The sequence below is a fragment of the Lissotriton helveticus genome, chromosome 6 (assembly GCF_964261635.1).
Source record: "Lissotriton helveticus chromosome 6, aLisHel1.1, whole genome shotgun sequence".
Taxonomy (NCBI): Eukaryota; Metazoa; Chordata; class Amphibia; order Caudata; family Salamandridae; genus Lissotriton; species Lissotriton helveticus.
In genome coordinates this window covers 2,056,488,116-2,056,507,252 of record NC_136067.1, presented here as the reverse complement: position 1 = coordinate 2,056,507,252, position 19,137 = coordinate 2,056,488,116, and positions in this window count along the sequence as shown.

The following is a 19,137-nucleotide window of genomic DNA, read 5'->3' as shown; positions in this document are numbered from 1 at the left end:
ATTGCGATAGCTGTCGGTAAATGTATTGCATCTAACAGAGCTTGAATGAGGGGGCCATGCTGAATCTTGGTTCCATGAGAAGTCATAAAACCTCTTTCTTGCCAGAGCACTCCAAAGTTGTGTACGACTCCGAATGCATAACGTGTATCTGTGTATATGTTAACTTTCAGGTTCTTGGCACGTATGCAGGCTTGGGTCAGAGCGACAAGCTCTGCTGCTTGAGCAGACAGGGTGTCTATACGATGTGTTTCTATAACTTCGGTTTCAGTAGTCACTGCATACGCGGCTACTAGTTCTCCTGTACTTGTTCTCATACATGAACCATCCACATAAAGTGTCAGGTCGGGATCAGGTAATGCAATGTCTGTCAGGTCTTGTCTTGGCTTTGTCATGGTGTTAACAACTTCCACACAGTCATGTGTGGCAGGATTTGAAGTAACTGACGGTAACAATGTAGCTGGGTTTAAAATGTTGCAGCGTCTGATTTCTATGTGTGGCTGGAACAGTGTCAGTTCATAACCTGTTAAACGGGCAATTGTCAAGTGCTGAGTCTGTGTTCGGTTTAAAAGAACTTCCACGGAGTGTGGAACTTGTACTGTCAGGGAGTGTCCTAACACTACGGAATCACTTTGTCTGATAGCTAGAGCTGTGGCTGCAACTGACTTGAGGCACGCAGGCAGAGCCTGGGCCACTGGATCTAATGTGCTAGAAAAATAAGCACAGGGCTTGTATTGTCCTGCTTGATCTTGTGTGAGAACAGATAATGCAGTACCATCACGTTCTGTCACAAAAAGTGTAAAAGGCTTACTGTAGTTCGGTGTTGCTAGAACAGGTGCATTACATAAAGCTTTCTTTAATTCATTGAAAACAAGTGTATGTTCTTGAGTCCAAGGGAGGACAGTCGATACGGCTGCCTCCTGTGTCGTTAACTGTATCAGTGGCTTGGCTAGATATGCGTACTGAGGAATCCATTGTCTGCAGTAAGAAGTGAGGCCGATAAAAGCTCGTACCTCCTTCTGTGTCTTGGGTTGTGGAAGACGTGCTATTAACTGGATACGGTCTGGTGTCAACTGCCTACCCCTCTTGGACAGTAAGTGTCCTAGGTAGACCACTTGCTGGACACAGAATTGCAATTTGGAAGGGGACACCTTGTGCCCCATCTCGGTCAGAAAATACAAAACTGTAAGTGACGCACGTTCGCAGTCACGTTCAGAACGGGCTGTGATCAGTAGATCATTGACATACTGGAGCAGGGCAGTGTCAGTTGGCATGTGAATATTGTCTAGTTGTCTTTTAAGTGCTTGACTGTAAATACTAGGACTTTCTGTGAAACCTTGAGGAGCTCGTGTGAATTTATAGCTTCTTCCATTTAAACAGAAACCGAAAAGGAACTGGCTGTCTGGATGAATAGGGACACTAAAGAATGCGTTCTTGAGATCGATAACTGTAAAGAATGTGGCTTCAGAATCAATGGCTGTCAAGAGTGAGGAAATATCAGGGACTACTGGGTACTGGGGTATGATACACTTATTAAGTTCTCGAAGGTCAATCACTAATCGATAAACTGGAGGTGCATTGGGATCAGTACGTTTCAGGACTGGAATGATAGGAGAATTACATACATTGGAGTCAGTTTCTACAACCACTCCTTGGGCAATAAGCTCGTCAATAATTTTGGATAAGGCTGCTACAGCCTCAGGTGGCAATTTGTACTGTCGGATTCGTGGTAATACAACACCTTGCTTCAGAGTAACACGATGCGGTGTGATATGCATACAACCTACATCAGTTGGACCTTGCGCCCATAAATGCTGCGGTACATTCAATAATCTTGGATCAAAATCACGTAATACATAATGACCTTTAAAATCATGGAGAAACAAACGGACCCCTTCTGGGGAGCAGCATATGACTGCTCCTAATTCTTTCAGTGTTTTAATGCCTAACAGATTTTCTGGGCAAGACTTCGTGAGTAACAAATCTGTAGTTCGGGACAATGGACCAACTTCTAGAGTAACTGGTTTCGATATTTCATTAACAATAGGCTTTCCTGAAAATCCAAGGGAAACATTTCTAGAGCCTGAGAGTGGAGCCCCTGGAACCTCGTCATGACTGATGGTAGTCCTACTTGCCCCTGTATCAATCAGAAACTTTCTGTCTTTCCCTAATACTTGACTGTGTACATAGGGACCCTCTTGATCTACAGGAATCTCGATGAGAGGCAAGCCTACCTCCCTCTCTAGGCTGTTTCATGAGTATGGCTGATAATCTGGATACTCTGACTGTGCGTACTGGTACATCTGCTGTGTAACGTGCTGTGTTGCAGCGATAGGCTGCGGTACTGTAACTGTCTGTTGTGCATTCTGTGGTGACTGGGAAGTCTGTGAAACTTGTTCTTGTCTAGGCGGACGTGGTCTTTCTTTAGTCTTACCAGTAGCTATGTTGTGTTTCAGAACTGCACATTCGTTTATAAAATGACCTGGCTGTTTACAGTAATTGCATGTCCCTTTAACGGGAACTGCAGGATGACTGGCTTGATTTGGACCCCTCTTCTGACTGTCTTGTGGGACAGATTGTGCAACTAGTACTTTAATTTTCGTGTCTTTCATACGTCTCCTTTCGTGTTCCTGCTCTTCCCTGATTCTGTTCTGGTGGTACTGTAACATCTGGAGCATCTGTGACGGAGTATGAGCTTGCCAGGTACTTTCGACTTTCAGGACTCGATTTTTAACTTGTGGACTTGAATTCTCGACTAGTTTGGTAACAAAAAGATGAGGGTACGATTCACTACTTGTTTTCAGACCACTATTAATAATGAAACATTTCTCAAATCTAGAATAAAAATCACTAGTATCTTCGTCTTGTTTCTGTTTACAGGCTGAGATGGCATCCCAATCTTCCTTTTTCGTGGCTAGTAATCTTGGCAAAACTTGGATTAACAATTCGGGCAAAGCTTTAGCTTTATCCCCAAGACCGGTACCTGGAACTCGTGAATTATCTTCAGCTTCTAATGCTGTCCAATCTATCTTTTTCTCTCCCACCTCCCATTCTTTTTCTTTGAGTTTTTCATATATGCCCGCAGGCAACAGGACTTTTAAAATTTTAATGATATCAGGATACGTGTATTCTCCCATACGGAGCATGTCCTTTAATTCACGGTGAAACCCTGCTGGATCTTTATCATGACAGGGAATTAATTTCTTCATTTCTAAGAGTTCTATTTTTGTGATAGGGGTGTAAACAAATACTCGTTCTAGACCACCACCCTCTTTCTTGACTGGATGCACTTCTCGTAACGGATTCTGTCTGTCTATGTAGAATGATTTACTTTCTGGGGGTGAGACGTGAACAAAATGTGGATTCAGAAACGTTCGGTATTTGTGGCGCTGTTCTAGAATGACACTAATTAAATCGGTACCTAGACCTTTCCATCTATATTGGAGTAACTCGTTCAATACATCATGTAGCGGACCTGGATCAGAATGTTGTTCCTCATACAGCGTAATGAGGTGCTGGATGATATACATACCCACCAGACGTTGCTCGGCTGGGGGGAGTTTCAGAAAAATTTGAGCCACTATTTCGTCTGGAAACGTGGTAGAATCAGTAGTCCATCGGACTGCTGATCGGGCTAGTTCTTGTTCATGCATTGTACTAAGCTCGCTATACCCTATTCGTGATTTTAGAATGTGATCGGTAGCTTGGAATACTTGCTCAAGAGAACACTGTTCTGGTGCTGGAGGAGGAAAAGCTTTCTTGTAATCTAGGCGTGAATGTCGGTCGGAAAGTCTAGTTCTACCTACATACGCTATTCTGTCGGGATTCTCGTTGTCTACCTCTTCACTAGAAGAGTCATTCTCTTTCTCGGTTGCTCGTTTTTCTTCCTCTTTCTGGTGTATACGTATTATTTCTTTACGAATTTTCTTGTACATACTCTCTATACAACCTTGTGTCTTGTGTTTTCCATCGGCTATATTGTCACTCCACCTAGTCAGGACTTTCAGTTCTTCTTGATCTTTTTCTGGACAATCTTGCTCTCTTATTAAACAGTTAATCAGGAACTTTAAAATCATGAGCTGAGTCTCGACTTTTCTTTGAACCATAGCTTCGTGAATACTTCCTGGATTCACTCCTGTACGGATAAAACGATATATTCTGTCTAGATGTTCCTTCATATCGGGCAGGGTGGTCAAAAAGCTGGCCACCCGTCTTAGACGTACTGAATGTAAGATCATGTGATCTTCGCCTGGAACTGGATCATATATACAATCAGTAAGAAGTCGCTTGAGATCTGTGTATGTCGCCACTTTTGGCGTGCGCTGTAACGCTAGTTCATGTAGCGTCAGACGTTTCGGTTGAGGCGGGGTACGAGGAGAACCTCCCCCCGCGGCTCCTAAACTAGAATCGTCGGTGAATACTGTACGGGCTGGTAGAGTGACTGGCATAACGGGTGCATGTACTGTAGGCTGGGCCGGGGGTGCTGTAACAGGTACTGTAACATTAACTGGACCCACGGGACCAGCGGCTGGAGGAACAGGGATTACATTATTAACAGGAGCAGGCGGAACAGGATTTGCATATGCTGGTACTGTGTCGTCCAAGTAGGACGAAAGAAAAATATCAGCTGCAGTCGGTTTATGACGTAGCTTAGTCGGGACCAATGGCGGCGGTAAATTACAGGGTGCTTCCGGGGTTGCTTTTGGCAAGCCCTCGGCAAGAAGAGGATACATGCCTTTAATAAGGGCATTTCTCTGTCTATCTAACTGTTCTATTCTAACTCGTTCACCTTCTTCGATTAATTCCCTTTCTTGGGCTTTCTCTGAGGATTCCCTACTTAATTCGGTTTTTCTGAATTCTTTTTCGGTTCTTTTATGAGATTCTTTGCGCCATAACTCGATGGCATCTTTCTGGGACTGTCTGGCTTTCTTTTTCCATAATGCTTCTTCTACTCGCATGATGCACTCGGCATCCCATGTACCTGATACGGGACATCTATATTTCTCTTCTAGTTCCTTAGTATAATCCGCCCATAAGTCTAGATATATTATGGCATCTAAGCCATGCTTGTGATACATAAAATGTCCTGGACTGTCCCTAGGAGGGACAGGAACTGCTTCTTCGAGTAACCCTTTTCTGGTCTTTAACTGACGTAATTTCGAGAACAGAGGCATTTCGATTATATACTTGCAACACAATACACAATAATCACAGTAATAAAATAGCGAACAAAACACTCATACCACGACATAAAAATACATTAATAACAGTTCGAACAGAAATACTACCTGATACACTGGAAACAGAACACATGAATTTCTCGAGAACGAAACTTACTAGAATTACTGGATGCACTGCTAAAACAGTACAGAACATACCGGTCCCATAAAGAGACACGTCAGGACCCGTATCCACCTAGGTGAATACTTCGTAATGGATCTGTGTACCCAAACCCAACGGACCAGGATTAAACTAATGACCCTGTCTAGATACTTCCCCCGCGACGGTACTCACCGGGAAGCAGAAACTGGAAGGCCTCGGACTGGACTGGACTGCTACGACGTCGGACTACGAGCTTCGGAAACTTCGGTTACAGGTGGGCCTCCGGATACCTCGGACCTTGTTCTCTCGGCTTGGGCTCTGGTCGGGACAAACCGCCTTCCACACCGCCTCGTCTGGATACCGGACCGCAGTTTCCGTCTCCTCCGTAGGCCTGAGGGAGACTTGAAGCAGAAATATCTGCACTTGCGCATAGGGTTCCGTCACGGCTGTAGAAGGGTCAGGGGGCCTGCGTTGGATCGCCGGCGCGTGGGGAAGAGGTAGGTCCCTGTTCGGGCGCCATTTATGTGGTAAATAAATAATTAATTACCGGTACTATTTTTGAATACATTAAGAATAACAGATAGCTCAATAAATAAGAGGCAAGATCCGAGGAATCTGAGGTTATCAGGCTTTAATCAGGCATAAGGGAAGGGACAGGATCAGGACAGCCTGAAATAAAGTGACATCGAAAGCACGGGATGGCAGCTGCCCCCTTTTCATCATAATCCAACATATATATAGTAAGACATTTCAATTACATTACATACAGTAGGCGTAACTAATGACAAGCGTAAGATAAGGAGACATGGATATGAAAAGAAGGCGTGCACAGGGCGTGCACTTAGACATGTGATGAGAACGTCACAGAAGTGTCATGAAATGGGCGGAAACATGGAGGGGGGCTACCTGAGCAGCTGGAACCTTTAACCTAGTGGTGCGCGCAAACGGGCCATGACGTGTATCTGGGGAGAACTGGGGGCTATGACTTCTGTACTAAAAGAGGAGACTAAAGTCTGCGGTGTCAGGACGACATGTACCTATAGCATATCTGGTATCTGGTGTTTGGAGAACATGTTGATAGAATCTAAATGTCATCAGGGCAGAGGCTACTTGACACTAAGACTGGTGCATGCATCTATTCTACATGTATTGCGTGTGCTAGGAATATTCTATGAGTACTTAATACAGTATTTCTCTTACATGGAGACAGAAAGACTAGACCATAGCTGGAGATGTTTATACGGTTCGTTAGCTTAGGAATGTGAAGAAGGAAAGCTGGACTGATAACTAGAAGCATAACATATTCTTGGCAGACAGGCAGGCAGAGCCAGGCCGGGCACCGCGCTGCGCGGTGGAAGTAAGTGAAGGGTCAGGGATGCAGGTGGGGGCTGCATCTCTCCTCAGAATGGGTTCAGGAGACTGGAGCTTGAATCTGGTGTCCGGGCCCTTTTGAGGCCTAGAAACGGGGACAATTCAATAAATTAACGTGCACACTGTAAAACGTGGCAACATAGGCCTAATACTCGTTGCTTTCACGAGAACTGGAGACTGGCATACTAGAGTTGGACACAACTATAATTGCGTCTTTAATTGATCATAGGGGGATATATGCATATCGATCATGCACATATAACATAGGATGGGGAACACGTAGGCACATATGGCAAGGCAAAATTTACTTTTCCACACTCTTCATCATCACTGAAGAGATGTCTGGTCTGCTCTGCAGGAGGTGTTGATTGTCCCTCTGCAATGTAAAGGGGAGATGCACGTTAACAGTGCGTTCCATGTATGTTGACGCATTGTACATGTTTCCAGACAGACAGCATGACAATATACATTGTGGCTGTTTTGGAGGAGCTGGCTATTTGATGGGAGACAGTGGACATTTCGACTACATGATGGATGTGAAGATGTACTCGTACATTATCATCTCACAGTTTCCTGCAATGCCAGATGCGATTGGCCAGTTTCTACGCACAAGCGGCACCAGTTGTGTCCTCTGTCCTATAGTGTAAGTGTTGCACTTTGTACCACATTGTGATCAATGTTGACGTGCTGTGATTGCTATGTGTATGTGCTGCATTGTGGGAGAGTCACCACTGCAGCCTTGATTTAGCGGCCCCTTATCCCTTTGAGGCAGTGTGCCTTTGACTTGTGTGCTTTAATGGTGCTGAGATGTTGGCGACTTGGGTCATTTGTGCTCTTGGACGGTTTTTGTACTCTTGTGCATTGTTCGTCTGCAGATGTGTTGTTGACGTCACGGGTTGTATGTGCACGTGGATGTGTCAGAGTGTAACCTGCTACTTTGAGGATGTGATCCACACTGGGCCACCTCAGTGTCGTGTCATGCACCATGTCATGATATATTGACTGCAGCCATGCTATTGGTCATGAAGTGTTACTTGCATTGTCAGTGTGGCTAACAGAGCCGCTGCTTTGCTGGATTCAGCACATGTGCATGGGTCGGTTGTGGGATTGGTGTTAGGGAGGGGGGTCCCTTTGTGCACATAGTGCACGAGGGCCTACTTGGTGTTTCTATGTGTGCTGCAGTGTGCCAAGGGTATCAGAGACATGGGCCACAATAATTGTGGGTGTGCAGTGTGCTACACATGATTGTGCATGTGTGCCATCGCGCCCATCTCCCTCTGTCCCCCCAGTCACTGGTCGTTACTCACCCTGTTGCTGTTTGGTCAGGTTATGTCGATCTGTATCTGGGCTCCCAAATCGTTGCACACTGATGACTGTGGCAACCATTTTCTCCAGCTCATCCAGCTCCTCCTGTGGTGCAGAACTCCCACCTCCAGTCGCCTTTGCTGCCTTCCTGTTGGCAGCGAGTTTCTGCCTGGTTTGGCTTTGCACATTATGCTAGCGCCTCTTGACCTCCTCCATTGACCTCCTCAACACTCCGACTGCATTCACGTTGTTCTCAATGGACTGCCACATTTCTGTTTGTGTTGCCAATGATGCAGTGGAGGTGACGAACAGTTGTTGGTAGTGTTCTATCACCTCTGTGACGATGATCAGGTCTTCCTGCGGACTGAACCCCGTCTTCCTCTTCCTCTTTTCCTTGCCCTTTCCCGACCACGGGGTTCCTGGCTGGTCCTCCGTGGGGCTTGTGGGGTTCGTGTTGTCTTCTGCATTCGGTCCGGGTGCATCCATGGTGCCATGCAGTTTGATTTGGTTTTGGTGTGTTTGTTTGTTGCTTTTATAGTGCTTTTTCCCTCATGATGCATGGGAATTGCATGCTTGTCACTGGTTGTCGCTGAATTTTATATCGCGATTTGGGGCACTGAAACTTTTTCGCATTCGTGTTTTGCATTTTTGGGCTTTGCGTTGATTTTTACGCATTATTAGGTGCGTTATCGTGATACCATCGCATGGTGCCGCCGGGTTGGGAATACAATGTTAACACTGTGTTATTTTGTTGCGATAGATTGGGATGTGCAAAGTTGCACTAAGCTAATTTTGCAATAATTATCACACGTTCTTGAGAATATCCCCTAATGCAGGTTAATGACATCCCTTCTCCCATCTGTGCTGCTGCCAGAGAAAACAACATAAATTGTCTAGTTATCTAAAACATTTTAATGCCATTCCAATGTTGTGTGTGTGCCCCTGAAAGTTCAAGCTTAGGCAGCTGAATAAATAAACAAAATGATCAGTTATGTGGGGGATGAGCACTTTTTTTTAGGGAAGCACACAACCTCTGCCCAATCAAAACATGTCTCCTTCTCCCAAAGTGTGGGCGGAGCCAAAGCCCCTCTCTAGTGATGCTCACATAATTGTCTGGCAACAGCTGCACTGTCAAGCCAGACCATAAAAATGGTTTATGGGGTATGATGGAGTCTATGTATTTAGGTTGGATTTTTATATAACAACTATATATTTTTCTGCTTTTGCACAAAACATATTGAGACCTATTGAGCAGTGTTTATTATCTGATCGCCCAAGGAGTGAAGAGGTAATTGCAAAACCAAACATCAATAAAGAAAAACTAAAAGATCTGCTTACTGCAATTGAGCAAATAAAAATGCAACTTAGTCCACATCAAATATTGACAAAGACAGCATGTTCTAAACAAAATATTAGTGGCTACAACACAAAAAACAGATGCAAGGGTGGCTCACCCACTAATTACCACACATATTGGAATTATATGGGCCAATCGTAATGAAGGCCCTAGTTTTCCTCATCAGAGTCTTAACAGTGAGAGGTTTAGCCCAGAAATGCTTTATCTATTCTAGCTAAAAAAAATAAATGAGGAATGTCATTCAAGATGTCATCAGTGATGTCATCCATAATGTCCATGAACATGTCATGAGTGATGTAATATATGAGGTCTTAAACAGTGCACGGCAGGGATGCAAGTCATAGTTAGCTCAGTAAACAATAACTGGTGCATTTCAGTGGTTTGCTGAGTTTAAACTGTTACGTTATAAGTGACATTTTCACCTAACTATAACGTCCCTTTCAGCTGTCCTATTTCAGTGAATAGCTATAGATATATAAATATAGATTAAGCTACTGATGCAGATATAGATTCAGATGAAGATATAGAGGAGATATAGATTCAGATGTAGATATAGATGTAGATATAGCTATAGGTACAGATATAAATACACATCTAGATGTAGATCTAGATTAAGATGTCGATATACATACAGATGTAGACATAGATATCCATACATATGCAAATATACAGATGTAAATACAGATATAGCTATAGATACAGATATAGATGTGGATACTGATTCAGATGTAGATATAAAAATACAGATGTAGATATATAGATACAGATGTACATATAGATGTGCATATAGATATAGATAAAGATATTGATATAGACACAGATGTAGATCTAAATGTAGATGACATAGATAAAGATACAGATGTACATATAGATGTTAATTTATATACAGATGTAGATGTAGATACAGCTAGAGATGTAAATGTAGATATGGATACAAATGTAGATGTACATATAGATGTAGATATAGATATAGCTACAGATGTAGATATAGATATAGCTGTAGATATAGATATAGCTGTAGATATAGATATAGATACAGATGTAGATATAGATATAGCTGTAGATGTAGATCTAAATACAGATGTAGATATAGATATGGATGCAGATGTAGATGTACATATAGATGTAGATATAGGTATAACTACAGATGTAGATATAGATATAGATATAGATGTAGATATAGATATGGATGCAGATGTAGATGTACATATAGATGTAGATATAGGTATAACTACAGGTGTAGATATAGATACACCTACAGATATACTGAAGAACAAAGTTAAAAACTGAAGAATGGTTCTTGTTTGTACATGCAAAACCCCTGAAATTCACTAGTGATGGCATGAAGTGGAAGCGACACACAACATAGGTCGCGTCACCTGACATGTTTAACTCTTGCCTAATTACTTTGTTGCTGTAGCATATGCAAATGCATGCTTTGTGAATGGTATGACAATGTGACTTATTTGTGTAGCATACTCTAACTGGTGAATTTAAGTAGTTTTGCACTTTTGAGAGCAAACCAGAACTCTGTTTTTAACCGTTTTTCAAATGAATTTCAAATTATTTCACAATGCACTTTCGGCCATATGTATGTAGCCCTTCTGCTTTCACATACTGCCCGATCCACAGAATCAGGCTGAGTGTGACTGTAATAAGGCTTTTGATTATGTAAGAAACCCAAATTGTATTTTGGTTATATGTTATTGAATCGCAGTTTGTGTTTGCAACCAAATACCGATTCGGTGTTTGGAAGAGGCATCTTTAGGGCGCCCCTTTCAAATATCGAATCGGTATGGTAGGTATTAATGTTTTGTGATGAATATATGGTTGTTAACCATTAATATTTTAGCGACTACTGAAAGGTAGTGGTAAGTCATTTACAAACAAGAAGCTGTCTCCAAAGGACCCCTTCCCCTTTCTAAATGTTGAAAAAACATTTTTAAGAGTAGACCGTGGTCTCATCAACCACTGCCTACTCTTAAAAAACATTTTGCATTTTTTTTTAAAGATTATGTTTTCCTTTAAAGAAAATGGGCTGCATTAAAAAAATGTCTCTTTTAAAACCAATCACAGACATGGTGGTCTGCTGACCTCAGTAGACCACTGTCCTTGTGATGGCTGCACTTCCTAGTGAGTCACATTTTGCGACCTACCTCATTAAGATCATGAGGTAGGTCGAATTGTCACCCACTTAGAATCAGTATTTTCCATACCAAACTATTAACACATGGTATATTTGCAAAATACCACACAGGTCTCAAAAATACAAGTCGCAAATAGCGACTAGTATTTTGTCACAAGTGCTACATACATCTGCCCCTTTGTCCCCAATCTCTGCTCTGCACTGCCTTTGGCTTTCTGAGTAAAGTTCTACTTTTATTCTAAGTTTGGTGGAAAACTGTTCAGTAGTTTCTGCTATAGCTCCCAGCAAATATTCTTATGAGAGCAAAAATGGGAAATCAAATTTTTGGGAAATCCTTGGTCTTTTAATGTATTTCTCCAACATGGATCTTCCCAGAAAAAGGCATGCTACACCTTAGCTGACTACAGTGTTTGATTGCCAAATTACACACAAGTCCGTTCATGGCAGGCAAAGTTCTAGGCAAATCAATACATTCACTTCCATTGGAAAGTGCAGCTGCACCATAACTCTACAGTGGTGACCGACACTTTGTAATTGTTTTGATTTGCCAATAACCTTTGACCTTGTGGACAGATGTGCTTGAAACGTGATCATCTACTAACTCAAAAGACACACAGATGGTGGACGGAATGCAGAGCAAATCAAACATTCACCCCAGTCAAGAGATCTGGGTTAAATCCATTGTTCTTTTGCTCACCATGAACCCCAGTTTAAACCTAGCCATATGCAAATCAGTCTTGACCCTGTGCCTCATGCGAACAGGCCAGCCCGAACTGCCAAGCCAGGTCCTCTTTGGACTAGAAACAGGCATCCTGGGACCGGTTTCGGGGCATCACCCCATATCAGCCAAGCTAGCTTGAATCCAGTGGCCATTGAGCCCGGGATCCATGTCATGGCATACCTGGCACTTAGGGCGAGAAAGCAAAAGACACACAGATGATCGATGGAATGCAGAGCAAATCAAACATTCACCCATAGGCAAGTAACCTGGGTTAACTCCATCATTCTTTTGCTCACCAAGCCACCCCAGTTTCGACCCAGCCATATGCAAATCAGACTTGACCCTGTGCCTCATGGACCATTTGAATAGGTATGAAACAGGATTCTACAACAATAATGAAATAAAGCATAATGACAAGCCAAAAACTCACATCGTGTGTTACTCCCACATTCGAAATGAAAACATGTGCCACAACGTGGTGTCTCCAACAAGAAGACACACTGCTACCACGCCAGCTAGAGAGAGGCCTATAATAGCCTCCACCTTTGCTCCATATTATTGACAAGACTGCTAAAAAAGCGCAACCGGTGCTTCTATACACATGTCTTCATTTTAAATGTGGGAGTAACACACAATGTGAGTTTTGGCTCTTCATTATGCTTGTGAGTACACGCTCACGGTGAGAGGATAGTTAGATGAATAAATCCTTTCCCAAATTGTATCTTTCTGTTGGGAAGATTCCTACCCACTGGAGATATTTCCAGGGTCTCCCACTCCTGCTTTCTAAGCAGCCAGATATTTGCGCATTGGATTATCCAAATCCTTAGGATCTACACTTTTTCATACAATAAGCCTTGAAAAAGTTACAATCGGAACGAAACATGTGTTGGCTGTATCCATCATTGCCAACAAGGAGGCTATACGAACAGGACGTCCATGGATCAACTAACAACATCAAGATCTTTGTAAAAGAATATATATCTTTGTTTTGGACTACATGTTTGATTATTGGGTTTCTACTGTTCTAAGGAAACATTGTCAGTTGATATTAAATGGAATTGTAGAAGTTCATTAGAATGGACTGATTTCCTGTGAGCAATCACTTTGTTTAGGAATGTAAGTGTGCCACACTATTTACAATAGTGATATAATTTTTTGGAGAGTGCCGAGGTATAGTGATTTTATTAATGCAAATAATCTCTGTGACAGCCCCCCCCCCTGTGAGGCCCTGTTTTAATCTAAAAGTAACTTTTTTAGCACCCCTACATATATGCCTATTCCCTGCTGACGAGAGGTAACAACCTCGAAACACGTGTCCAGGGATGGCCAACGCGACAGTGATTTTTTGCTCAAGACCCTAGCAGAGGCGCACCCGCTGATGCTTACTTCATGGACCACAATGCTTTGGGGCAACACGCTGATAGGACAAGCAGTGTGCGACCAATTGGACTTTCTTTTGTATTCAAGCTCCCTTGAGCTGGTGGGGCTGACGAGCCCGGGTTACGCACCTGCGTGCCACGAGTGGTACCGGACCTGAGGATATTTTTTGGCAGCCTACGCAGCACCCCTACATATATGCCTATTCCCTGCTGACGAGAGGTAACAACCTCGAAACACGTGTCCAGGGATGGCCAACGCGACAGTGATTTTTTGCTCAAGACCCTAGCAGAGGTGCACCCGCTGATGCTTAATTCATGGACCACAATGCTTTGGGGCAACACGCTGATAGGACAAGCAGTGTGCGACCAATTGGACTTTCTTTTGTATTCAAGCTCCCTTGAGCTGGTGGGGCTGACGAGCCCGGGTTACGCACCTGCGTGCCACGAGTGGTACCGGACCTGAGGATATTTTTGGGCAGCCTACGCAGCACCCCTACATATATGCCTATTCCCTGCTGACGAGAGGTAACAACCTCGAAACACGTGTCCAGGGATGGCCAACGCGACAGTGATTTTTTGCTCAAGACCCTAGCAGAGGCGCACCCGCTGATGCTTACTTCATGGACCACAATGCTTTGGGGCAACACGCTGATAGGACAAGCAGTGTGCGACCAATTGGACTTTCTTTTGTATTCAAGCTCCCTTGAGCTGGTGGGGCTGACGAGCCCGGGTTACGCACCTGCGTGCCACGAGTGGTACCGGACCTGAGGATATTTTTTGGCAGCCTACGCAGCACCCCTACATATATGCCTATTCCCTGCTGACGAGAGGTAACAACCTCGAAACACGTGTCCAGGGATGGCCAACGCGACAGTGATTTTTTGCTCAAGACCCTAGCAGAGGTGCACCCGCTGATGCTTACTTCATGGACCACAATGCTTTGGGGCAACACGCTGATAGGACAAGCAGTGTGCGACCAATTGGACTTTCTTTTGTATTCAAGCTCCCTTGAGCTGGTGGGGCTGACGAGCCCGGGTTACGCACCTGCGTGCCACGAGTGGTACCGGACCTGAGGATATTTTTGGGCAGCCTACGCAGCACCCCTACATATATGCCTATTCCCTGCTGACGAGAGGTAACAACCTCGAAACACGTGTCCAGGGATGGCCAACGCGACAGTGATTTTTTGCTCAAGACCCTAGCAGAGGCGCAACCGCTGATGCTTACTTCATGGACCACAATGCTTTGGGGCAACACGCTGATAGGACAAGCAGTGTGCGACCAATTGGACTTTCTTTTGTATTCAAGCTCCCTTGAGCTGGTGGGGCTGACGAGCCCGGGTTACGCACCTGCGTGCCACGAGTGGTACCGGACCTGAGGATATTTTTTGGCAGCCTACGCAGCACCCCTACATATATGCCTATTCCCTGCTGACGAGAGGTAACAACCTCGAAACACGTGTCCAGGGATGGCCAACGCGACAGTGATTTTTTGCTTAAGACGCTAGCAGAGGCACACCCGCAGATGCTTACTTCATGGACCACAATGCTTTGGGGCAACACGCTGATAGGACAAGCAGTGTGCGACCAATTGGACTTTCTTTTGTATTCAAGCTCCCTTGAGCTGGTGGGGCTGACGAGCCCGGGTTACGCACCTGCGTGCCACGAGTGGTACCGGACCTGAGGATATTTTTTGGCAGCCTACGCAGCCCCCCTACATATATGCCTATTCCCTGCTGACGAGAGGTAACAACCTCGAAACACATGCCCAGGGATGGCCAACGCGACAGTGATTTTTTGCTCAAGACCCTAGCAGAGGCGCACCCGCTGATGCTTACTTCATGGACCACAATGCTTTGGGGCAACACGCTGATAGGACAAGCAGTGTGCCACCAATTGGACTTTCTTTTGTATTCAAGCTCCCTTGAGCTGGTGGGGCTGACGAGCCCGGGTTACGCACCTGCGTGCCACGAGTGGTACCGGACCTGAGGATATTTTTTGGCAGCCTACGCAGCACCCCTACATATATGCCTATTCCCTGCTGACGAGAGGTAACAACCTCGAAACACGTGTCCAGGGATGGCCAACGCGACAGTGATTTTTTGCTCAAGACCCTAGCAGAGGCGCACCCGCTGATGCTTACTTCATGGACCAAAATGCTTTGGGGCAACACGCTGATAGGACAAGCAGTGTGCGACCAATTGGACTTTCTTTTGTATTCAAGCTCCCTTGAGCTGGTGGGGCCGACGAGCCCGGGTTACGCACCTGCGTGCCACGAGTGTTACCGGACCTGAGGATATTTTTTGGCAGCCTACGCAGCACCCCTACATATATGCCTATTCCCTGCTGACGAGAGGTAACAACCTCGAAACACGTGTCAAGGGATGGCCAACGCGACAGTGATTTTTTGCTCAAGACCCTAGCAGAGGCGCACCCGCTGATGCTTACTTCATGGACCAAAATGCTTTGGGGCAACACGCTGATAGGACAACCAGTGTGCGACCAATTGGACTTTCTTTTGTATTCAAGCTCCCTTGAGCTGGTGGGGCTGACGAGCTCGGGTTACGCACCTGCGTGCCACGAGTGGTACCGGACCTGAGGATAGTTTTTGGCAGCCTACGCAGCACCCCTACATATATGCCTATTCCCTGCTGACGAGAGGTAACAACCTCGAAACACGTGTCCAGGGATGGCCAACGCGACAGTGATTTTTTGCTCAAGACCCTAGCAGAGGCGCACCCGCTGATGCTTACTTCATGGATCACAATGCTTTGGGGCAACACGCTGATAGGACAAGCAGTGTGCGACCAATTGGACTTTCTTTTGTATTCAAGCTCCCTTGAGCTGGTGGGGCTGACGAGCCCGGGTTACGCACCTGCGTGCCACGAGTGGTACCGGACCTGAGGATATTTTTTGGCAGCCTACGCAGCACCCCTACATATATGCCTATTCCCTGCTGACGAGAGGTAACAACCTCGAAACACGTGTCCAGGGATGGCCAACGCGACAATGATTTTTTGCTCAAGACCCTAGCAGAGGCGCACCCGCAGATGCTTACTTCATGGACCACAATGCTTTGGGGCAACACGCTGATAGGACAAGCAGTGTGCAACTGATTGGACTTTCTTTTGTATTCAAGCTCCCTTGAGCTGGTGGGGTTGACGAGCCCGGGTTACGCACCTGCGTGCCACGAGTGGTACCGGACCTGAGGATATTTTTTGGCAGCCTACGCAGCCCCCCTACATATATGCCTATTCCCTGCTGACGAGAGGTAACAACCTCGAAACACGTGTCCAGGGATGGCCAACGCGACAGTGATTTTTTGCTCAAGACCCTAGCAGAGGCGCACCCGCTGATGCTTACTTCATGGACCACAATGCTTTGGGGCAACACGCTGATAGGACAAGCAGTGTGCGACCAATTGGACTTTCTTTTGTATTCAAGCTCCCTTGAGCTGGTGGGGCTGACGAGCCCGGGTTACGCACGTGCGTGCCACGAGTGGTACCGGACCTGAGGATATTTTTTGGCAGCCTACGCAGCACCCCTACATATATGCCTATTCCCTGCTGACGAGAGGTAACAACCTCGAAACACGTGTCCAGGGATGGCCAATGCGACAGTGATTTTTTGCTCAAGACCCTAGCAGAGGCGCACCCGCTGATGCTTACTTCATGAACCACAATGCTTTGGGGCAACACGCTGATAGGACAAGCAGTGTGCGACCAATTGGACTTTCTTTTGTATTCAAGCTCCCTTGAGCTGGTGGGGCTGACGAGCCCGGGTTACGCACCTGCGTGCCACGAGGGGTACCGGACCTGAGGATATTTTTTGGCAGCCTACGCAGCACCCCTACATATATGCCTATTCCCTGCTGACGAGAGGTAACAACCTCGAAACACATGTCCAGGGATGGCCAATGCGACAGTGATTTTTTGCTCAAGATCCCTAGCAGAGGCGCACCCGCTGATGCTTACTTCATGGACCACAATGCTTTGGGGCAACACGCTGATAGGACAAGCAGTGTGCGACCAATTGGACTTTCTTTTGTATTCAAACTCCCTTGAGCTGGTTGGGCTGACGAGCCCGGGTTACGCACCTGCGTGCCACGAGTGGTACCGGACCTGAGGATATTTTTTGGCAGCCTACGCATCACCCCTACATATATGCCTATTCCCTGCTGACGAGAGGTAAGAACCTCGAAACACGTGTCCAGGGATGGCCAACGCGACAGTGATTTTTTGCTCAAGCCCCTAGCAGAGGCGCACCCGCTGATGCTTACTTCATGGACCACAATGCTTTGGGGCAACACCCTGATAGGACAAGCAGTGTGCGACCAATTGGACTTTCTTTTGTATTCAAGCTCCCTTGAGCTGGTGGGGCTGACGAGCCCGGGTTACGCACCTGCGTGTCACGAGTGGTACCGGACCTGAGGATATTTTTTGGCAGCCTATGCAGCACCCCTACATATATGCCTATTCCCTGCTGACGAGAGGTAACAACCTCGAAACACGTGTCCAGGGATGGCCAACGCGACAGTGATTTTTTGCTCAAGACCCTAGCAGAGGCGCACCCGCTGATGCTTACTTCATGGACCAAAATGCTTTGGGGCAACACGCTGATAGGACAAGCAGTGTGCGACCAATTGGACTTTCTTTTGTATTCAAGCTCCCTTGAGCTGGTGGGGCTGACGAGCCCGGGTTACGCACCTGCATGCCACGAGTGGTACCGGACCTGAGGATATTTTTTGGCAGCCTACGCAGCACCCCTACATATATGCCTATTCCCTGCTGACGAGAGGTAACAACCTCGAAACACGTGTCCAGGGATGGCCAACGCGACAGTGATTTTTCGCTCAAGACCCTAGCAGAGGAGCACCCGCTGATGCTTACTTCATGGACCAAAATGCTTTAGGGCAACACGCTGATAGGACAACCAGTGTGCGACCAATTGGACTTTCTTTTGTATTCAAGCTCCCTTGAGCTGGTGGGGCTGACGAGCCCGGGTTACGCACCTGCATGCCACGAGTGGTACCGGACCTGAGGATATTTTTTGGCAGCCTACGCAGCACCCCTACATATATGCCTATTCCCTGCTGACGAGAGGTAACAACCTCGAAACACGTGTCCAGGGATGGCCAACGCGACAATGATTTTTTGCTCAAGACCCTAGCAGAGGCGCACCCGCAGATGCTTACTTCATGGACCACAATGCTTTGGGGCAACACGCTGATAGGACAAGCAGTGTGCGACCAATTGGACTTTCTTTTGTATTTAAGCTCCCTTGAGCTGGTGGGGCTGACGAGCCCGGGTTACGCACTTGCGTGCCACGAGTGGTACCGGACCTGAGGATATTTTTTGGCAGCCTACGCAGCACCCCTACATATATGCCTATTCCCTGCTGACGAGAGGTAACAACCTCGAAACACGTGTCCAGGGATGGCCAATGCGACAGTGGTTTTTTGCTCAAGACCCTAGCAGAGGCGCACCCGCTGATGCTTACTTCATGAACCACAATGCTTTGGGGCAACACGCTGATAGGAC